Here is a 25,253-nt window from a genome sequence, read left to right on the forward strand (position 1 = left end):
AAATAGAGGAGCATCTTAATGAAAACCATATTCTTGGAGATAGTCAACATGGGTTTAGATGAGGCAGATCATGTCTTACTAATTTATTAGAATTTTTTGAACATGCAACTGCAGCTGTAGATCACGTGAAAGCATATAATATGATATACTTAGATTTTCAGAAAACATTTGATAAGGTTCCACGCCAAAGACTGATCCTCAAATTGGAAGCTGTAGACATTCAGGGTAATGTAAGTAGATGGATTATGAACTGGTTGATGTATAGGAAACAGAGGGTGTTGATTAGAGGAGTTGCCTCTAACTGGAGTGAAGTTGTTAGTGGAGTTCCACAGGGATCAGTACTAGGGCCTTTGCTGTTTCTAATCTATATTCATGATCTGGACTCTTGGATAGTTAGCAAACTTGCAGATGATACTAAAATAGGTGGCTCAGCAGATACAATCTTGGCAGCACAGGCTATTCAAAGGGACTTAGATAATATTCAGTTGTGGGCCGACACCTGACAGATGATATTCAATGTGGACAAGTGCAAGGTAATATATGCAGGTAACAAAAATGTCCATTATAATTACACTATGAGAGGAATAGAACTAGATGAAGTAACGCATGAGAAAGACCTAGGAGTCTATGTGGACTCCTCACTTTCTCCATCCAAACAATGTGGGGAAGCAATAAAAAAGGCAGAATATTAGGGTATATTGTCAAAAGTGTAGAATTTAAAACAAGGGAAGTAATGTTAAGACTGTACAATGTGCAAGTATGGAATACTGTGTACAGTTCTGGGCACCACACTTCAAAAAGGATATCACTGCTCTAGAGGCAGTTCAGATGAGAGCAACCAGACCGGACGTGCACATTTATAGGTCACATTCGTGAAGTGCAGCTGTCCGCAGTCATGCGCAGATCTGCGCTGCTCAACCAATGGGATCAGTGGATTTCTGCAGATCTGTGCAAAACTGCGGAAATCTGCGCAACAAGAACACGACCACACACTGCTGTTGCTATTCGTGTTCCTGTGTCGGACAAACACTCAAAGCGGAGAGAAAAGAGAATGAGTGTGAAGACATGGCCGTGAGAGCTGCAGCTCAGCAACACACAGGCTCTATCCATCCCACAGTGTGAGCAGCGCATTGTAGGGATCGATATTTAGCTCAGACCTGGTCAATTACAGATACTAATTGGTATATATTATTTTCCCCGTATTACAGTATTTTAAATAACCTGCGCCGAAACACCCATTGTTATTTGAAGTATTTTAATAAATACGTATGAAAATCTTATTCTCCTGTCATGTTTATTCTTGTTTATTTTCTCTTCTTCAATCAGCTCAGCTCTCATTGGCTGCTGATGACGTCACTCTCCACGATCGGCGCCGATCAAGTCATAAATATTAAACATGTTTAATAAAATCGTAGCGGCTCCGACCAGCTTACGATCGGATCAGAGGGCAGCGATGCATCAACCCGTCTCTCACTGCACGACCATCGGCGGCGGTACGCGCCCGACCAGGCTGCCTGTGACGATCAGGGCCGATTTGTCGTGAGAACCAAATCGGGCTCAAATTGGGCTTAAAATCGTGTAGTGTGACCCAGCATTAATCGGAGGACGTGAGACTGGGATTGGGACTAAATTGAACTACATTAATGTGTAAATTAACCATTTAAATACATAATAATAATAATAATAATAATAATAATAATAATAATAATAATAATACACTTATTTAAGAGTATTATTAAGATAATAGCTCATTATCAGGATACAGCTCTGCAATTAAATACATCAGTAACTAGGGCTACCATATGGCTCCAGATAATTGTATAGGGACGCTTTGAGACAGAACAGGATTTCCAAATTCCACCTAAACTGAAAAGTATATTTACCTATAACTTGCATTAGCTAAACCTTTGCTTAGATTAATCCTGTGGTGGAATTGCTACAGAACACAGGGATGTTGCTTTGATCATATTTACATACTGGCTCATTAAATATTAACAAAATAGAACATAAATAGCAACCGGTTGCATTTAATTCTTAGTATAATACAATTAATTGCTGTTGATGGTAATAGCACCATTATTCATTTTAGTTAAATGGTTAATTTACATATTAATGTAGTTCAATTTAGTCCCAATCCCATTCCTCAGATTTTTGGAGCCATGGTAACCCTAAACATAGCAGAGATTGTTCATCATAGACTGACATAATTGAGTAATCATAAGTTTCATTTCACCCCTAAGGAGATGGCATGAAACCTGGGTGTCATCTGTGATCTAAATCTATCCTTTGAATCACACATTCAGAATCGAGATCTTCCTTCCTCTGGCTTAGAATCATTGCTAAATTTAGACAATTTCTCTCATTACATGACACTGAGAAATTGATACATGCATTTGTTACATCTAGATTGGATTACTGTAATGCCATTCTGTCAGGCAGCACAAACAGAGCTATTTCTGCACTTCAGTTTGTTCAAAATGCTGCTGCAAGAATTCTAACTAAAACAAACAAACATGACCACATCACTCCAGTATTAGCTTCTCTTCACTGGCTGCCCGTGCGCTACAGGATAGACTTTAAAGTTCTCTTACTAGCATTTAAAGCACTAAAGGGACTGGCACCTCCCTACTTAAAAGATCTCCTTATTGAATACACTCCAGTTCGGCCATTGAGATCCCAGGAAGCCGGTTACTTAGTGGTTCCTAAAATACACAAGAAAACCACAGGTGGTAGAGCATTTAGTTATAGCGTCCCGAAACTATGGAACGATCTTCCAGCCAATGTAAGAGATGCCCCCTCTGTATTAGCCTTTAAAATCATGGCTGAAGACTCATCTGTTTAGTCTCTATTTTTCTAGCCCATAGTGCCGCCGGTGTGCCATGGACATGCAATGCACAATTATTTTTGGAGATGTCCTGCATTGCATGACCAGTTTCTGAGCTCAACTGTCATTCTGTCTTCCAGCAATAGCCCCCTCTGGGGGTCTGACGAGGCACCTTGGCCTCCACCATGGAAGCCTGATGAGGCACAACCCTCCCCTGAGGCACTCCACCACGGCGGGTCAACGGGGCATCCACACCCAAGGTCTGACAAGCCATCGCCACCCAAAGGCTGTCGATAGTCCACCCCCCCCTACCCCCGAGGGCCAGCAAGAGGCCTCCTCCAGAGGGAAGACCAAAGCCAGCAGCACCAATCTAGAACTGTCTGATCTCCTTGCTGCTGTAACAACTATACTGCCTGGAGGGGAGGGAACCATTAGGCCTAGGCCCAATCTGTGGACCCCCAGAGATATATTTTCTCCTATGCCATCCATAGGAGTTTTTTAGTTTTTCTCTCCTCTGTGCCTAAATGGTTTATTTATTTAAATGTTCATTTACTTTACTGTTTAAAGGTCTATTTTTATTTTACTTTATTGTATTATTTATGTATTCTTTTATTTTGCTGTACGTTTGTTGTATGTTTACCAGTCTATAAAGCGCTCTGTGGATACCCTGCGAAGGGCACTATACAAATAAAAATGTATTGATTTTCACAGGTAAATGCAACACTGCTGCTGAAGCCCAGAGAGGAAGCATGGCAAAAAAAAAGCTTAATTTTAAATTAGGGCTGGGGGAATTAATGCGTTAATCTTTGCGATTAATTTGAAATGTTTAACGCATTAAGAAAAAATAACCCAATTGACACAGCACTTTTTTTATGACTTTAATGACACATGTCCAGAAAAAGAGAGCTGCTTTGTCACCCTGATAATGTAAACCGACTGGTCTGTCTCAGTTGCTGGCTTAATGTAAAAGAGTAGACAAAATCTTGGGGTGAAAAAAAAAATCAACATTCTCCTTTTGTTATTCATATTGCAAAGACTTATGTACCTTTTTGAAATTCAACTGGCACTTTTTTTTGTTGTGTTTGATATTGTTGGTGCATATAAATAAAGTATTTATTTTGGCCTGTTGACTTACATTCTAAGCTAATCCAGTCTTTTTGATAACCATGATGGTTTCAATATTCAACTTGCACTTAAACACTTTGTTTATAATGTTGCTGCATTCAATATATTTGATGGGAATGACTACTCTGTAGTTCTGAGGAGATTCTGTTTATAGTTCACAAAATGTCATTAAAAATATTATTTAAAATAGACTTCCTTTGTGTTCATTAATTTAATTAGGTGATTCTACGTTTAAATATTGATGATTACAAGCTTGGGGAAAAAAATGATTAATTGCGATTAATCACAGCAAATTGTGCGATTAATTAGTAAAAAAATAATAATCGATTCCCAGCCCTATTTTAAATGTATAATTTCTTTTACACAGACTGTATTTACCCCATTATAATAATTTCTAATTTCACACACATCCAATTTAAGTCAGCACGCTTGTAGTAATGGAATGCAACATGGACTGAAAGTTTGCTACATCAGAATCGTTAGCTCTCTATTGTTTTGTCATATTATGCCATCTCTGCTAACAACCCTGCTGTAGCAACGTTGTAGCAATGTAAATTACATTGTGTGTTAGCTGGGATTGTTATTTTTTAAATATATAATACTTTAGTATTATGTTGTGTAGCGTAAGGTACACTTATAAATTTCAATTAAAGAAGTGAACTTATAGTATCACCTTATCACGAATCCTGGAATCTTGTAGAACTCAATTTCTGTAATAATTGGACGCAGACACCAATTCCAAAGATATAAATTGTCAAATGTATTCAAAACAAAGACTAAATGTAGCACTACACTAATTATACAAAAGGGAAAAACTAATTAAAATTCAACTCTAGATCAACAAATCAAAGACAAATCACTTCCGTGACTAAATCAAAGACCATGGAATCGCATATGATAACACACAAATCGTTAAACAAAAAAGGTTATAAACACATTGACTACAATACCGGTTAGTAAGACGAAGGTGAGTCTCTCGTTAGTATTATTAGTCAGACATTAAATAACTACGCAGGTTAGTATTTATGTCAGGTAACTTCTCGTTATATATATATCAGTCTCATTTACGTTTAGGTGCCGAGAAAGATCCTATCATTACTTGTTACCACAATTTCCCTTAACTGATTATTATTCAATGATTAAGGATAGGCAGGGCCACCTATAATCTGGTGTCTATTAACTTGTGTCAATTTCAGACTAAACAGTTAAACAGGAATGAGAAGATATTTCTCGGCGTTGACAGATTTTATTTCTAAAATTATCAACAAAACAGTTTAATGCAACACACATTTATATTTAAGAAAACTAAATGATATTACACATTCTAGAGTTATGAATCACAGATTAACATTTCTAATTGATTTCTCAAATGTCATGAATGATGAACTATAAACTGTTAAACTTATCTGAACTTCGTTGCAGAGAGGCCTCTCTGGCTTCGGGCTCAGATAACAGCACACGGCACGAGGTCCGTGTGGTTTGGAACAAAGGCAGTCCGGTTCGGCTTTGTCCAAGAACTTCCACTCAGTCGATGCACCTGGAAGTTGGGGTTTCCCGAATGTAGAGTCTTTTCCAAACAGATTTTCCACTGGTTTGAAGGCTCCAAGGTTGTGCACAAAATCTTCTTTGTAAGCAGGGTTCCACCGTAGTTACTTGAAGACAAAGTCTTTGAGGAAAGCAGGGCCCTGTTTGTTCCAAGGGTCAAGTTTCTTAAGACTCAAATAGCTATTTAAATGACTGACACTTTCGTATACAGTCGACTTAGTCAATGGTCCAGCTGTAAAACTCAACTGATCAGGTGGGCACAGGCGGGCAGCGCAGTCTGTAAAGTTCTTTATTTAATAAAGTCCTTTAAAAGAATTCTTCGTATGGCTCAATCTCCTTCTCCCAGTTTAACTCTTCTGTTGCCGGCAAAGACTTGGTTGGTTTCTGGTTCCGGTTCGGGCAACAGAGCTACAGGTTGAGCTGTGGCAGCGAGTTTCTGGTTCAGGTGAGAGAGAGAGAGAGAGAAAGACTGTCCGCTGTTCCTTATAGTCTGTCAGATCAATAGATGATTGGTTCCTGAGTTCTTGAGATTGGATTTCGGTTTCAGCCCCCAGTGTCCTATTGGAGGGGGGCTTGATTTATGACTGATGTCAATCCATGCCATCTTTTGGAAATGCCGGTTGGCCCGGGTTCGTAGCTCTATGTCGGGATTTCGGCTCTCGTCCACTTCAATGAGTTTTTATCACCTACAGGCCCCTTTCTCCAGACATCTCATAGCAGAATTCCAAACTATTTGGCCTCTTCTCGGTGCCATCCTCCCCAAAACTATCACATTGATGCAAACCAGTTCCAAGCTGATGAGCTAAGGAAATCTGATAAGACCTCTCCCCCCACAAAGTTCTTTAGATCAGTGCTTCAGCTCAGAGCCCAAATGCTCTTATCAAAATACACCCAACATAACGCTACAGTTGTACTAATTAATCTGTCTGATATAAATGGTTTATTTGCATGTTTTAGTCAAATTGACAAGACATTATCCCTTCATATTGACCTACAAGATCAACACTATTAGATCACTTCATAAAATAAATATTTAAGCAATGATTTCTGACAAATAAGATTATTTCCTGCACCTTCCTCGAATCTCTGGCACAATGTAGACTCTGAGCATTCTTGAGTCTTGCACAGAGCCTGGCAACTTGGCTTCAATACTTGAAATGATACAGGTGGAGTCATAGATCATATAGGAATAAAGTTGTGCTCAAAAGTTTGCATACCCTGGCAGAAATTGTGAAATTTTGGCATTGATTTTGAAAATATGACTGATCATTTTAGTGATCATATGAAGCCATTTATTATCACATAGTTGTTTGGCTCCTTTTTAAATCATAATGATAACAGAAATCACCCAAATGGCCCTGATCAAAAGTTTACAAACCCTTGAATGTTTGGCCTTGTTACAGACACACAAGGTGACACACACAAGTTAAAATGGCAATTAAAGGTTAATTTCCCATACCTGTGGCTTTTTAAATTGCAATTAGTGTCTGTGTATAAATAGTAAATATATTTGTTAGCTCTCATGTGGATGAACTGAGCAGGCTAGATACTCAGCATGGGGAGCAGAAAAGAACTGTCAAAACCTGTGTAACAAGGTAATGGAACTTTATAAAGATGGAAAAGGATATAAAAAGATATCCAAAACCTTGAAAATGCCAGTCAGTACTGTTCAATCACTTATTAAGAAGTGGAAAATTCGGGGATGTCTTGATACCAAGCCAAGGTCAGGTAGACCAAGAAAGATTTGAGTCACAACTGCCAGAAGAATTGTTCAGGATACAAAGAAACACCCACAGGTAACCTCAGGAGAAATACAGGCTGCTCTGGAAAAAGACAGTGTGGTTGTTTCAAGGAGCACAATACGACGATACTTGAACAAAAATTAGCTGCATGGTAGAGTCGCCAGAAAGAAGCCTTTACTGCGACAATGCCACAAAAAAGCGTGGTTACAATATGCCTGACAACACCTTGACACACCTCAAGGCTTCTGGCATACTGAAATTTTGAGTGACGAGACCAAAATAGAGCTTTATGGTCACAACCATAGGCGCTTTGTTTGGAGAGGGGTCAACAAGGCCTATAGTGAAAAGAATACCATCCCCTCTGTGAAGCATGGTGGTGGCTCACTGATGTTTTCGGGGTGTGTGAGCTTTAAAGGCACGGGGAATCTTGTGAAAATTAATGGCAAGATGAATGCAGCATGTTAATCAGAAAATACTGGCAGACAATTTGCATTCTTCTGCATGAAAGCTGCGTATGGGATGCTCTTGGGCTTCCCAGCACGACATGGACCCTAAGCATAAGGCCAAGTTGACCCTCCAGTGGTTACAGCAGAAAAAGGTGAAGGTTCTGGAGTGGCCATCACAGTCTCCTGATCTTAATATCATCGAGCCACTCTGGGGAGATCTTAAATGTGTGGTTCATGCAAGACAACCAAAGACTTTGCATAACTTGGAGGCATTTTGCCAAGATGAATGGGCAGCTATACCACCTGCAAGAATTTGGGGCCTCATAGACAACTATTACAAAAGACTGCATGCTGTCAATGATGCTAAAGGGGGCATGTGGTGGGGTAGCCAGTAATGGAGGCTTGGAGATGGACCGCAGGCGTAAAGTAAGTTTTTATTAAATAAACAAAATAAACGAGCTCAATGGCCAAACAAAAAGATACAATAAAACTCAAAGAATAATACACAGGTTGGACCTGGTCTTCACTGTGTAAACACGTAACATACACACTCAAACAAAACAACATACACAAATCTGGGCAGGTTTCCTCCCACACCCAAATAACTCTCCCACACCCAAATAACTCTCCCACACCCAAATAACTCTCCCACACCCAAATAACTCTCCCACACCCAAATAACTCTCCCACACCCTCTACCCCTAATAGGATGCCGAGGCCTCCTTATATAGCAGGTTGCTGGGGTTGATTGACCTTAATTGATCAATCACCCCAAGCCACCTGCAGTCCATGAGCAGGCAGGGAGGGACAATTAACCCCCTCCCTGCCACAGGGCAATACACAGTATTAAGAACTAAGGGTATGCAGACTTTTGAACAGGGGTCATTTCATTTTTTTCATTTTTGTTGCCATGTTTTGTTTTATGATTGTGCATTCTGTTATAACCTACAGTTGAATATGAATCCAAAAATAAATAAAAGAACTGTGTTTTGCCTGCTCACTCATGTTTTCTTTAAAAATGGTATATATATTACTAATTCTCCAAGGGTATGCAATCTTTTGAACACAACTGTAACTGTGGTCAAGTCATGGATGATGATGAAACCCTGCTGCCAGCACAGGTGTTGTATAGGCCTAATTGTTGTTTACATTGTCATTAACATTATAAGAACCTGTACATTAATGCTGTGAAATTATTTCCTGTTCACAAAATATCCCTCATGTGGATCTGACTTTACAGCACCAATGACTTTGTGGATCTCTGCATAATAATGTAGCATGTAATACAATAATGATAGGATTACCTATTAATTCAATTGCATATAACCTTGTAGCAGCTGCTTTGGCGATATTTTGAACTGAATAGGAATGTGCTACTAGCAAAAAAGCATAGCGCTGTGCATATAGTCTGCGTTACTGTCAAAGTACGGCTGCGCTGGGTGGATTGGTAATGTACGGCTCAAGTAGATTTGTTAGGTAAATTATACCTTGCCAACTGAATCTATAGTGCTCAAATAGGAAAACATATGAATGATGAAAATTATATTTGCGATCTCTCAGTACTCATTCCGTATGAAAAGCTAATTAAAATTGCTCCTTGATCTCTAAGGAAGGGTGTTGCCATTTCAGAGGCACAAGCACAAGCTTTTCCGCACAGATCCGGCTAACTCAAAGTCAGCCTGCGCAGGAGCAGGTTTGAGGTTAAGGATGTGTTGCTATAGTAACTTACTCAGTGGGACTTTGAGTTTGCTTCCAGGAACGGAAAAAGACAGACTTCTGTCAAGACGACCGTTCTCATGTTGAGCGGAGAGTGCATGAACTGCTTCCTGCACCTTCCTGCTACTGTGCTGTGCGGAGGCAGCGTGAATATTTCCTGCTGCCCACGTTGTATGTACTGTTGTATTCGGCTTGACTACTACAGTGTCTGACTAGCCAGCTGTGTATTATGTTGATTTTCAGTGGGTCTGTGACCCTGCTCCAGGTGGTCCTGAGCAGGGGTCCACTGCCATGTTATTGCACAGAAGGCATAAGAGTTGCTCTATTGCCCCGCACTCTATATTGTGCAAGTAGATTGCAGCCTCACTCCTAGCTGCACTAGTAGAGCAGCCGGCCTTGCTATTGTAAGTGGAGGGCATAAGAGTTGACCTCTGTAGCCCCGCATTGTACATGCTGATTGTAGACAGTTCCCAGTAAGAGCATAACTGTGGTCCTCGCTCCTGGGCAGCCCAGGTGTGGCCCTATGGGGCCCCTGTGGCTCCTGTATGGAGTTGTGTTTCCAAGGCCCCCTAACGGTACACCTTGGGGCAGGCTTCCTGCTCGCTGCCTCCTCCCTTGCAACAGTTTTGTTATACAGTAACCCCTCCCCCTTGGGCAGTGCTTCCCTTTTCAGATAATCGGGGTTGCATTTGCAACCTGTCATTATATATAATTCTATATTATGCACATTCCTGTTATGCAAACATTTGCATTTTACCATTTTCTCTGTTCGTTTGACTGCTTTCTATTTCTGAAAAGGTACAGCATCTGTCTTCCTCCTTACAGTGGCATTTTGTTGTCAGTCAATTAAGCAAAGCCCAATTAGTCTCTTTCAAAACAAGGCCAGGGATAATATCTTCATATAAATTCAGAGCTTGAAAGTTTCTTAAATGAGGTGACATTTATTCTTTATTAGATTGTCATGACTGTCATGATTTAAAATATGCATACTAGACTCATATATTCATGTATTGTAATATAGGATGTTATACACATGCACAGTAGCAGAATAAAACCAACAGCAAAACCATTAATGTAATGATATATTCAATCCTGCACAAAAAGTACAAAATAGAAACCACAAGAAAGGAAAACAAAAATCATACAAAAATACAATATTGATCCACAAAATACAAAATCAACAAACTGTCAAAAGTCAAACACAGATACTATCTGCAAATGTTTGAAAACTGCAACATTGAGACATATAGCAGTAGTAGAACCTGTGTGATATTCCCTCATGCTCTACGAACACCAAGCATTAATTTTACAAAGGGAAGTGACTCTTTTTAAGGTAACAGTTACCATTTTCCACAAAAAAGAAGAGAGAAAATACAAACAAGACTTGACCTCTTCAGATTCATTCTACATTTGTGATAAAGCTCTCCCTTCTCTCATTCTTATAACTGATAGCATAACTTATTTACTGATAAAGTGCTGATTATTTGGTTTTCTTTTCCTTTTGTGATAGTTACCAAGATTCATTGTTTATTGTTTACCTACTGTTGTTTCTCCTTAGTTGTTTTCCTTTAAGGAAATAATCTCAAGAGGCCAACAAATAGGACATTTAACAAGAATGAGATAACATATTAGGGAATGTCTAATGATACTAAATAGGTTTCATAGACATTCATATTGGCCACAATTATGTAATTACAATAAATGTGATCTTTTGCTAGCTAGAGCCTTTGCTCAAGTATTAATTAATATATATTAATCTGATAACATGGTAAATCCAAGGTCGAATCAGAATGTTAGATACTTTGTAAGAGTGGCAGAGAATTGGAGCACTGCCCAGCCTTTGCCATTACCATAATATATTCAACTAGTGATTTTATTTTATATCTGGAGCCAGTTTTCATCTTCTGTGAAAATACATTTTTCTTAATAGCAGATTTCAGCATAGTCTGCAGTTGTTGTAGCATGGAAAACTGAAATGACAAGATTAGCAAGCAATTCACATAAATCCTCCATGTTCAGTCACTGTTTACATTTTCCCATGAAGGTATACTCAGCTGCATTGCCATGGAAACATCTCTCCACCAATGACATGCTGAACAGGGAGGCCATGTGACCCTGTGCCTGTAGAGAGATGTATTGGTGCTGGCAGCCAAGCTGCCTGCTAATAATTTGTTACAGAAAAAAACAATTGAGACAGAAAAGCTTCTTAAATTACAAAAAGAAAAGGTAGGAAAGTTCAAAGCCACAGAGCCTTTTGATCTTTAACTCTAACAAAAGAGTGAGAAAGAATCACATGCTTTTAGTATGCCTGAGTATTTTTTTTTTTAACAATCAGTTTGCTGAAGACCATAAAACCTTTATGACTAAAAGGTGCTGTGCACAATGGACTGCAGTGATATCAGTCATTTATATTAGCATTATTACTTTTCTTTTGTGTCTGGTATGAAAACATAAGTCATACTGTATTTTTCAGGTGGATGTCTCGGGTGATGTGCACACACACACACACACACACACACACACACACACACATATATATATATATATATATATATATATATATATATATATATATATATATATATATATACTGGAATAAAACTCCTGATACACATGTGGAACTCACTTTAAAACATTCTCCTGGTTTTCACTCTAATATTACACCTGACCTTGAAAGTTCTTGTCCACATTGATCAGCGCTGTCATATCTCACTTTGAGTCTTCCAGGAATAAAGCTGCATCACTGTTCTGCAGTCAATAAACAAGCCTCAAACTGAAGCCTTGCCTGGAACACAGTCTTTTGTAATACAATGTAATTTGTGGTCATATGGGCTGGAGTAAAAGCTCAAATGGACGTTTTGGTAATCAATTTCACAATTACATCTAATGCACATGTCACAGAAGTGCACAATGGGTATATGCCAAAGGCAAGGTTTTGCTTGTGCTCAGGTTACAATCCTTTTATCTCTTTGAATTATACATGCAGAAAGATTCAGAGTTTCTGATACACTATCAGGTTCAGGATTCATGATAAAATGACAATTATGAAGCCATTGGAGTTGGCTGTTTGAAGCATGCTAATTATATGTTGGTATACTGTACTGTATCCCTTATTACTGAAGGGAAATTGCATTGGAGGGCTATACATTGTTGCATTGGGAGTCAAACAAGATACATATATATAAATCATTCCCAAAACCAAATAAAATAATGACCTCTAAAAAGTGTTCTTCAAGTTAATCACATCAACCATAATTTGAAACACAATACAACATTTAATTAATTTTTATGCAATTCAATTTAAGACAATAGTTACTTTATATATACAGTATTTTTTTCAGATAACTGTAATAACCTCTGTCCCAAGCAGATGGTGACACAAATAGATAAACTGATTAGAGTTTTCATTTACTCAAAGAACTGAGAATGAATGCATTCAAGTGAATTTCACACAGCACTAAGTAAGTTAACAAGACTGTTATTCTGTTGTAAATGTATTCTTCATGAAAAGTTGATTTAGCAATGACATGCAGGTGTATAATTTGCCCGGAACAAATCAATCAAATAGTAAATAATGATGGCTATCAATATTCTGTGCATCAAAAATCTGTCAAATATATTTAAATGTATTTCTAGATGTATAATCACATTACCACAAGACCCAGATTGCAGTGACATTACTGTACATCCCATTGAAATGCAGACGATTACAGTGCAGCCCCATCATTATGTAATGTCCAATGTAATCACATTATTCACTATCGATTATCGATTATGAAAAAAAAAAAAAAAAAAAAACGTATTTTTAGTTGTTTGTAATTTTACAACAGTTCATGTTGAGCTGCCTTATTGGTATTTGTGCCAAGGACTGTTTTTTTCAGTTCTTACAACAAATTGTCTATTGGATTGAGCCACTTTTGCCTTGGATCTATTTTGCATCCTTCAGTCCTAGTTGCCCATTTTAGAACTAAGGGATGAATGGGTTCCAAAACATAGCAGGATATGTAAGTCAGTATACCTGACAGCCTCTATCAAGATGATCTGAAGCTTTGTTGGAAATTCACCTTCTAAGCACAATAACAAAACAAAGAAACATCCATCTGCAACCAAATGATTAAGAGAGAATAAACTCAAAGTTTTGTATTATCTATCATGGTTTCTGTACCTCAATCCAATATGAAACTTGTGGTATGAACTAAAAATGCACTTTACAAGTGGTACAACCTGAATCAACTGGAGAGGTTATGTATGGAGGTCAAAAATTATTCCTGAGAAATTGATTATCCATAATTTTCTATTGTGGATTTATAAGTGATTGTTGATCTCAATAAATCTGAACATTTAGAAATATATGCAACTGCTTTTGACAGATATGCTATCGATGCATACAATTCAAATTTTTGTATTGGTGTGTATTTATGTGGAAAGATACTGAGGTGTAATTTTTCACTAAATTAACTATTACCCATAAGGAACACTGCAACATTTGTAACGTGGTAGAAATGTATGATACATATTACCACTTTTTTGGTAATTTAAAACATGGGATATATATTCAAAATATGTGTTCTGTAATCATAGGATGCCACTTTTCAGTTTGTCACATTCTGCCCTGCTAGAGTTGCCCCAGTCAATTGTAAGTGCTGTTATTGTGAATTGGAAACGTCTAGGAGCAACAACAGCTCAACCTGCGAAGTGGTAGGCCACACAAGCTCACAGAATAGGGCCGCGTAGCGCATACAAATGGTCTGTCCTACCAAGTTCCAAGCTGCCTTTGGAAGCAACGTCAGCACAAGAACTGTTTGTTGGGAGCTTCATTAAATGGGTTTCCATAGCCGAGCAGCTGCACACAAGCCTAATGTCAAGCTAACCATGTGCAATGCTAAGTGACAGCTGGAGTGGTGTAAAGCTCGCCTCCATTGAACTCTGGACCAGTGGAAACACATTCTATGGAGTGGTGAATCATGCTTCACCATCTGGCAGTCCGACAGACAAATCTGGGTTTGGTGGACGCCAGGAGAACGCTACCTGTCCGAATGCATAGTGCCAAAGTTTGGTGGAGGAGGAATAATGGTCCGGGGCAGTTTTTCATGGTTCGGGCTAGGCCCATTAGTTGCACTGAAGGGAAACCTTATCGCTACAGCATACAATGTCATTCTAGATGATTTTGCGCTTCCACCTTTGTGGCCACAGTTTGGGCAGGGACATAGATGGTGCTATGGGGGTGCTTTGTCACTGAATGTAGGTGCTTGTAGGTAAAGTGTAGGTAAAATATGTGTATACGCAAAGTCGAGCTCCGTTATAATAAGTTGAAGGGTCAATTTACTATATTTAGACACTGCACTGTTTTAAAGCACACATGCCTCTGCTGTGGCATTATAGATAACACAAATAGTGAATATGAATAGTTCTAGCCACAAAATACAAAACATATCATCACCAGAAAAGCAAATCTAAAGTCATTTATCTAATAATCTATACCCGAGAGATTTGGGGTTATTAAAACTCCTTTTCTCTAATACCGACCATAAACACAACCTTAACCACCACAACCTTAAATTGTGCTCCCCCACACCCCCCCACTTTCAACTGTTACGTGTCGCCTATACTTTTGTCAATTTTTGCAGGGATCTAGAGCAGGGTTATTACTTTGCAGTCAAATTAGCCAGCTACGTTGAGGGAGTGTTTGCCAATTCCAGGGAATGCTTCAGCACCCCAGTTATGGACCCCCCTTGGTCTAAGGTCTAGGGGTAGAAAGTGTGGGGGGGAATCGCAACATAACGCACCTGCACACGTGACTGGGGAAAAGTGTGGTGAGTGAGAAAAGTGAGGAGACAGATCTACAGCCACTACAAATTATGTAAAATAATAAACCATTTTTGCAAAATATCACCACAAGATCACCATGACGCATGCGTGTTGTGTTGACAAGAGAGCAGACGTTCTCACCTGGAAGCGCTGCACTGTTTAAAAGCAGGGGAAGAGGGATGCTGTATGCAAGCTTTGTTTATTTAATTCTACATTGATGTTGCTTTAGGTCTTGGTTTGTTTCCTAAAAATGGTGCTTCCAGGATGGGTGAGAACATCTACACAACACGCATGTGTCATGGTGCTCTCATGAACGTGCGTTGGGGATTTATTTTTTGTGAATAAAGACGTCATTTTTGTTTTTTTGCAATAAAACATTTGCGTCACTTCACAAAATTGAGGTTAAACCACTGCAGTCACATGGGCTACTTTTTTACTGTTTTTATTACCTTTCTTGGGCTTGAAAGTGGTTGTTGCGTAGGCTGTCAATAGAGGAACATAAATCTCTCAGATTTAATTACAGATATCTTCATTTGTGTTCCGAAGATGAACGAAAGTCTTACATGTTTAAAATTACATAAGGGTGAATAAATATATGACAGAATTTACATTTTTGGATTAACGAACCCTTTAAGCCAGTGGTCTCAAACTCAATTCCTGGAGGGCCACAGCTCTGCACAGTTTTGCTCCAACCCTAATCAAACACACTTGATCCAGCTAATCAAGGTCTTCAGGATTACTAGAAACTTCCATGCAGGTGTGAGTTGGAGCTGGTTGGATATAAACTCTGCAGAGCTGTGGCCTTGAATTGAGTTTGAGACCACTGCTTTAAGCCTTTTGAAGTCTTTGATACATACTTTACACTTCTTGAATAGCCCGGTTGGTTCTCGTGAAGAAAGACAGGCAGGCCTTCCAAAGCAGCAGTCCTCCTGTGATAAACAATGTCTGTCATCTTGAAAAACATTCAGAAGAAACAACCAAATAGCCAAAGTATGAAAACTGTATTTATTATCAGCCAAAGTAACATAAATATAACCATCAAAACACTGAAATTGAACTTACCCTTTCATCAAGTCTTTCTAGGAGTGCAACCATGTCCTGATCGAAAGCTCCTTTTCTGGCTCTGTAAAGTTTCAGGAGCTTAGGTGTGTACATGCCAACGGCTGCTATGAAGACTCCCAGAAGGTCTTTGTTGGTGATTTGAAAACATTCCTCACAAATTTGTTCATAACAAACAATATTCAATTGTATTGATGAAACTTGAAACACTGCATTAAGTCCTTGGATCATCCTGGAAAATAGAAAATTATCAGTTAGAACCTTATATTGTAAAAATCCCAATCTTATATTAATTAAAATTAGTTAAAGTTAAAATGTAATGCATTTAAGAGCCATATTCTACACTTTTAGAACATATTTTATCTTTATGTCCCCATATTTAAAATCATATGATCTACATCTCTATGAAATCTCTGAATATTTTTTTTAAGAATGATCTGTGCTATACACACACATACATATTTACACACATATGCGTGCGTGTGAAATTTTAACGATGAAACCGCACATAAAAACAGCTAACATACATTTACATAATAGTTTATCCATCCATACATTGTGTATGGGAGGCTTACACATTTACACATTAAACATTTACACATTACATGTTCTTCCTCACCGGTTAAATGTTTCCCGCAGCTCTCCGCTCTCTTCTTTCTCTCTCACAAACGTGCAGAACAGATACACAATCAGCTACAGACAAAAAACCCTCAGCTAACAATAAAGTACTTAAATAATCACATGGTAAACAGACATATTACTCGCTAATTTCAGTTTCGTTTATTTTGGCTATTGTATTGAAACTTTATCGTGTACAATTGTTTATTATTTATTTAATTATTTACTTGGCAAGTATTATCGCGTAATATAAGCAGGATAATATACTGAATTCACGCTGGGATCCTGATCACTTAATTGAAATGCTTAAATAAATGATCTAATCTACATTAATCTGTCTAGAGAACTTTAATGAGCTAATCTTTCTCTGACCAGTGACACAAACATAAAAACTGTTAGGCCACAAGTCGTTTTTTGTGCATTTAGCCTACATAAAAAAAAATGTGTTGATGGCAACGGTGCTTCCATGATATATCTTGTAATGTATAATTTTAATTATGCCAACATAAACATATGACTATGAAAAAAAACTATACATGAATTATCCGCTGTTTAACAATTTGCATTTTTAACCTTACACAATAATTCCTATATCTAATAATACACTGAAGATCCTCGAAGAATCAGGATGAGCAAACTCCAACATGGCACCAATAAAATGAGGAGCTAAAGGAAACCCAGTGCATTCTGTGCGATTTTCTGGCTCATCACGCATGCGCAAACTATTTAGATCTTACCATTGCTGTTCAACATAAAAATGTTTTTCCAGAAAACTTTGTTTAACATGTAGCGGTGACACTTTGGAGAATTTTGTTGGACTAACATTTATTTTTATGTAGATTCACAGTTATTCACATTTCCTAATATATGTGACTCAAAAAGCACAGTATGCTGGACAAATGGTAATTTCATGTTTTACAGTAGTAGTAATATAGGACACTTCTTCGGAAGGGGGGGGCTGCGGGGGATTTGACCTGAACTTGAGTTGAACTCGGGGGCCCCTTCCTAGGCGGTGGGGGGGGCCCTTCCTAGGGGGGTTAAGGGGGATTTGACCTTTTGACCTTGAACTTGAGTTGAACTTCCTAGGGGGTGGGGGGTGCTTGTACCGCGTCACAGAATAATTACCATATTGATGGATTCCGAAGGAATGTGCAGGGTGGTGGGGGTCTTCAACTGTTTTTCAAACCCTCCAAAAGATTTGTCTTTAAGCCAGACTGATTCTTTAGTAAAATAGCTATTTTTCTCTATACGTGTGAAGCTCCAAAACAGCGCTATGTATACCCTTCAAAATCTTTAGAAAACATAGATATTTTTCCCTACGCTAGTGAAGATCCAAAAGAGTTGTATTTAAGTCCTCCCGATTTATTTAGTAGAATAGTTATTTTTCCCTATGCGAGTGAAGCTCCAAAGGAGCTCTATTAAAGCCCTCTCGACTCTTTAGTAACATAGATACTTCTACTTAAGCGAGATACGCAAGGCTGTCTCTTCAACAGGGCCAAAGCGGTTACCTCTTTCAAATGGACAAGGGTTATGTTGGTCTGGAGCTTTTTGAGCTAGTGGGGGTGGCGAGGAGATGTCTACGTCTTTAGTAAGCTTGGATCGGTGAAGAATTAGTATATTTGGGGGCGGAGTTGACAGGGCAATGAAGAAATAGCCTATCACGTTAGAGTTTGGTTTGAAGAATTTATTTGGGGGCGGAGCTAATAGGTCACTGATGACAGGTGGGGTCTGTTTTCAATTTAAGAAGTGGCTCTGTTTACATTTGAGGCGATGGGCTTCCCTAGCCCCGGATAATGGAATGTGGCAAGAGATAGTTATCTGTAGAAGCGCTGGGGCTGTGGGCAGCTTGAGAGACACAAGATGGACTAAGCTTTAGAAAATCCTGAATATGCACAAAAGTAAAAGAAATGTAAAACAGAAAATGTAATTGGAACTTTCAGTAATCAACATAATATCAGTAAATACCACTCCTACGCAAGACCTATATTATCCGGTATTGTAGAATATATCAAACGTGTTATTTAAAGAAAAGGTAAATGTAAAGCTTGAATAAATACAAATATAATGTTTTAAATGTGTGTGTGTGTGTGTGTGTGTGTGTGTGTGTATTCACAACACCTGGTGATGTAAACGAAATGTAACGTTACGAAGTTAACTTAAGAAATCCTTAGAAGAACCATAGAATATATATCTAGAAACTGTGAAATTTCAATAAAACTCAATAAAAGCAGCATTTGTAATAATATTAGTAACAAAACATCACATTATTTTAAATAAATATCTAATGTAATCCATTCAAAAAGTAAATACACAATATGATTTAAGCAAAAACCTATGTGTGTATGTATATTTATATAATTTACACATTACAATAGCTTGGGGGTGCAGTCTGAAGACCTTAATGGTCTTGGTTGTATTGACAGTAAGACATTTGAACAACCTTCAGTACAACCAACTAGTAACATTCTAACAGACATAAAGAACAAAAACACAATTTTAATAACAACAGTAAGTAAATGAAACTAAACCACACTTATTTAACTTAAGAAATACAGTATATAACCGACATTTAACTGAGCACAGCTCAGTAGTAGTATAGTAGTAACTTTCTTACAGAAATAAAGAATGCACCCCATGATGTTAAGAAGAAAATAAATTAAAAAATACTAAAGTAACTCTAGACATATTAAATATGTATCATTCATTAAGTATGTGTCTATTAAAACAGTAGATTTATACTTTTTCTAGAAAAATAATCTCCAGTCTCAGCATCTCAGGGAGTGAGACCTACCTAGCAGCACATAAACACAATACAGACAGGCCAGAGGGAGCAGCAACCTTAGAGACCACAGCGAAAGAAAAACACATGCGTGAATCCAGCAGGTCTGTAGTGAGATAGGGTTAACACAAAACAATCAGGCGCAGAAAAAGAGAGATTGGCTAGAAATAGAGAAAACCAATAAAAAATAAATAAAAAAATACGTACATAAATAAATAAATAACCATAATAACAGGGTGAGTTATAACGACCAAACCGAAACAGTTGAATATTTGAACGTTTTATTAAGAATTTGCTTCACCAAAACAGTTTACACAGTCATTCCACTGATGCCCTGACAGGATCACACTGCAATGGAGGGGCTTCAGAAGCAGCACGTCCTGCTCTCAGCACCGCGGTGGGGGTTTGCAGGAGCGGCAACAACACAAAACTAGCCCCCCTAATGACTGAGAATTTATCACCAGAAAACCTGTACAAATCCAGCGGTCAGGCATTTCTACCCTGTCTGAGTAACGTGATTCAGTAACATCTCTAAATGATATTCTGTATAAATTCTATGTAGTTCTTATCTGGGTGTCTGATTTTAAGTCTTCCTTTTTATGGTTTTAAACAATGTTTGCAATTAAGTGATATTGTACAGATATGTGAGACACCAGATGTATTTCACTAGTTTTGCAAACTGCTTTATGAGACTCATTGTCTGTATCTAAGTAATGTACAATTGTGTTGAAACATGCACAGTGTACTGAAATACATGACATACTGATGTGATAGATTTTACTATTTCACTACAAATGTTGAAATTTGGGAAATGCTTTATTATTATTATTATTATTATTATTATTATTATTACCATTAATATTATTATCATTAATATTATTATTATTATTATTTCTTGGCAGACGCCCTTATCCAGGGCAACTTACAACATAAGTGAAATATAAAATGTATTTTCTATATCAAAGTCAATTCCGGTTGTAACAAAGCACACATAGCAAACAGAAATAGTCTATATGTTATATTCAAAATACTTTGTGGGCTTATTGCATATATCGATATTATTATTTTTATTACACATAGGTCTCTTCAAGAGGAGTTTAAGCGACTCTGTATGGGTGGGGGTGGGGGTCTGAGATCAGGCATATCCTGAAGCCTTAATGTCCTGCTCTGTTTCAAGAGCCAAGTTCAGCCATTTGGCATTCCTTTTAACTGTATGTAGTCTGGTGATAAACATAAAGCTGTTTTTTATGTTTACACATAGTGACAGACTGACAGACAGACACAGCATCACCCTGAACAGATCTGTCAAATCAACAGCTGGGACCTAACAGCATATAGCTTAAGCATCTAGGGTTTAAAACGCATCTCAGATTCTCAGTCACCCGGCCAATAGTTTACTGATTATCTTTGAAACGTGAGCAGAAACAGCACCAGTGCAATTCAGAATAATATTCTATACATTGAGCTGACGTAGCATCATTTCCATCCTTCCCACCTTGTGTATGTTATTAACAATAAAGAAGCATTTCATAAAATAGATACCTCTCTGATTCTTATTTTGTACAAAAACATGTTCTTACCGACTTGTGTCTCTCTCTGCTAAATCTGATTTCGCTTTACTGTACAACTCGTACCCCAAATAATGTTCAAAATGAGTAAAGTAGTTAAAAAGACAAAAGTTATGCACATCAACCTGTTCGATGTGTCCCTGTATCATCCAACGAGTCATCCAACGTTTTGCTAAAAAGGTCTGATCTGACCGTGCTGGGGAGAAATCGATGGGGGAGGAGAGTCCAGCTAAGAAAATAAAAAAAAGCTCCGGCCTCTGTGGAGAGCCGCCTGAAAAGCTGCGAGGAATGCGGCCCGTACATTCACAGCCCCTCTCTTATCTGAACCCCCTGACACAGATCCTCCAGAGCAGACCGGACAGCACAATGTCACATTACAGCAGTGCAAATGCAGGGTGTCTGTAGTTAGTTAGATAGTTGTATGAATTCTCAGCATTGACACTGTGAAGGCTGTACAGAAACGCATGAGAACTGCAAGGTCTTGATGTTTTTATTTTTCCTTACTAAGGTATTATCATTTCCAGACAGGATCAGTAAACTAAAGGAGAATAAAATGAAATGTTTGTGCTTTAAAAGATTAATTTCACTTCACATTTGTATTGATTTGTATTACAAATAACTTCAATAATAACTAAACTGACCACCCACCACCGCCTGTCTGTGAGCGCACTAAAGACAAATTAAACTTTCCAAATAGTGACATTAAAAATACACTAAGTTGAAAGTGTAAAGATTGCATCTAAGAGGGGTTTAAAATTAAATTATTGAGATTTAACAGATTAGTAATTGTAAGAATAAGTAGGATCTTAATGGTTACCTTGAATTCAGGGCAACACAGTTAATGAACGGGCAGGGCTATTAAGCCTGGTTGAACATTATTCAAAATACAACACTAGTGATCATCTGGTGCATTACACAAATTGGGGGACAGGATTTCTCAGGCTTTAAGGGGGTTGAACCACCGTCACACGTCCCACAGCATAGGACACTGACTCTCGTACCCCCGTCATCTGTCTGCATTACCCCTGAAATGAAATGTACATCCTCAACCACATCAGTTTTTCTGGTCTGTCAAGAAGTATGGTGCCATGTGTATCGCCTTTCTAACAGCATGTTTAATAAAATCTTATTGATTTGTTGTTTTATTCAGCACATGTATTATAAATCACATGCACACAATTTTTATACTGGTGGACATATTTGGCTTTTGGGCAAGCAATTTTTAAGCGGGATTTGACTTATCAGTAAAATACAGGCTAAAGACAAAGGTTCATTTTAACAAAGATCAAGATTTTATTTTATTTTATTGTTTTGGATTTATTCGACCTTAATCAAATGCATTATTATAAATCACAATGCTGAATACAAACAGGGAGCCTATAACAAATACTCAGGGGGAATCTGCTTTAGATTAGTACGTCATTTCAAATAACTAGACCAAATACCTCAAAGACATCAGAAATAACTGTTTACAAAGACTTTCCATCTTTATGACATTAGTCGGTTGAAAAAGGTTTTCAAAGTAAGATAAAAGAAACAAATGTGTAACTTTAAATAAAAAAAAAAAACATTTTACTCATTTGTGACAATAAAGAAAACTAAGTTGAGGCCCTAAAACAGAGACCTAATAAATGCTTAGAAACAACAACACATTTGTGTCGTTCAAATAAGAAAACTGAATAGCGGGGGACCACAGCCCGGGTGGAAGGGATCTAACTTTGTCTGTGTGTTAAAAAGTCACGAAACATGATTGTGAAAACTGTGACTCATTACATAAGTTACTATTTATTTATTTGTTTTCTTTACAGTTTTCTTTCTGGTTGAGCATCCTGAAAAGAACTGCACATTCATATCAGATCAGGGGTTTGATATGTGAGAGCTGTGAACTCAGCGATCGGTAATAAGCATCAGTCACAGGTTAGGGGCCCCAGCCCGGGGTGGAGCCGCTTATCAAAACCCCTGCAGGGGCAGAGCAGGCGCCTCTAAGAGCTCCTCTGGTTGGTAGCACAGACCGAGGACCTAGGTAGTAGGGGTGCTTTTTTGTTTAGTTGTATCATTGACTATATACCAAATTTTCTTTTACAGATATCGAGTGTAAAGATTTTTTTAAAGACAAATATTCAAATAATAGAGGAAAGTCAGACAATAGAATAAATTGTAACATTTAGAATTGCCCTATAGGAGATATGTATGAGGTGGATTATAGCCTTAAATAGATCAAATGAAAACATATGTGTATATATATATATATATATATATATATATATATATATATATATATATATATATACACTCACCTAAAGGATTATTAGGAACACCTGTTCAATTTCTCATTAATGCAATTATCTAACCAACCAATCACATGGCAGTTGCTTCAATGCATTTAGGGGTGTGGTCCTGGTCAAGACAATCTCCTGAACTCCAAACTGAATGTCTGAATGGGAAAGAAAGGTGATTTAAGCAATTTTGAGCGTGGCATGGTTGTTGGTGCCAGACGGGCCGGTCTGAGTATTTCACAATCTGCTCAGTTACTGGGATTTTCACGCACAACCATTTCTAGGGTTTACAAAGAATGGTGTGAAAAGGGAAAAACATCCAGTATGCGGCAGTCCTGTGGGCGAAAATGCCTTGTTGATGCTAGAGGTCAGAGGAGAATGGGCCAACTGATTCAAGCTGATAGAAGAGCAACTTTGACTGAAATAACCACTCGTTACAACCGAGGTATGCAGCAAAGCATTTGTGAAGCCACAACACGTACAACCTTGAGGCGGATGGGCTACAACAGCAGAAGACCCCACCGGGTACCACTCATCTCCACTACAAATAGGAAAAAGAGGCTACAATTTGCACAAGCTCACCAAAATTGGACAGTTGAAGACTGGAAAAATGTTGCCTGGTCTGATGAGTCTCGATTTCTGTTGAGACATTCAGATGGTAGAGTCAGAATTTGGCGTAAACAGAATGAGAACATGGATCCATCATGCCTTGTTACCACTGTGCAGGCTGGTGGTGGTGGTGTAATGGTGTGGGGGATGTTTTCTTGGCACACTTTAGGCCCCTTAGTGCCAATTGGGCATCGTTTAAATGCCACGGCCTACCTGAGCATTGTTTCTGACCATGTCCATCCCTTTATGACCACCATGTACCCATCCTCTGATGGCTACTTCCAGCAGGATAATGCACCATGTCACAAAGGTCCAATCATTTCAAATTGGTTTCTTGAACATGACAATGAGTTCACTGTACTAAACTGGCCCCCACAGTCACCAGATCTCAACCCAATAGAGCATCTTTGGGATGTGGTGGAACGGGAGCTTCGTGCCCTGGATGTGCATCCCACAAATCTCCATCAACTGCAAGATGCTATCCTATCAATATGGGCCAACATTTCTAAAGAATGCTTTCAGCACCTTGTTGAATCAATGCCACGTAGAATTAAGGCAGTTCTGAAGGCGAAAGGGGGTCAAACACAGTATTAGTATGGTGTTCCTAATAATCCTTTAGGTGAGTGTATATATATATATATATATATATATACAGTGAGGGAAAAAAGTATTTGATCCCCTCCTGATTTTGTACGTTTGCCTACTGACAAAGAAATGATCAGTCTATAATTTTAATGGTAGGTGTATTTTAACAGTGAGAGACAGAATAACAACAACAAAAAATCCAGAAAAACGCACTTCATAAAAGTTATAAATTGATTTGCATGTTAATGAGGGAAATAAGTATTTGATCCCCTATCAATCAGCAAGATTTCTGGCTCCCAGGTGTCTTTTATACAGGTAACGAGCTGAGATTAGGAGCACTCTCTCAGAAACGTCTGACCTCTGTGATTGCCAACAAGGGTTTTGCCACCAAGTACTAAGTTGAAGGGGTCAAATACTTATTTGTGTTTTTCTGGATTTTTTTATTGTTATTCTGTCTCTCACTGTTAAAATACACCTACCATTAAAATTATAGACTGATAATTTCTTTGTCAGTGGGCAAACGTACAAAATCAGCAGGGGATCAAATACTTTT

This window comes from Amia ocellicauda, chromosome 13, assembly GCF_036373705.1.
Source record: "Amia ocellicauda isolate fAmiCal2 chromosome 13, fAmiCal2.hap1, whole genome shotgun sequence".
NCBI lineage: Eukaryota > Metazoa > Chordata > Actinopteri > Amiiformes > Amiidae > Amia > Amia ocellicauda.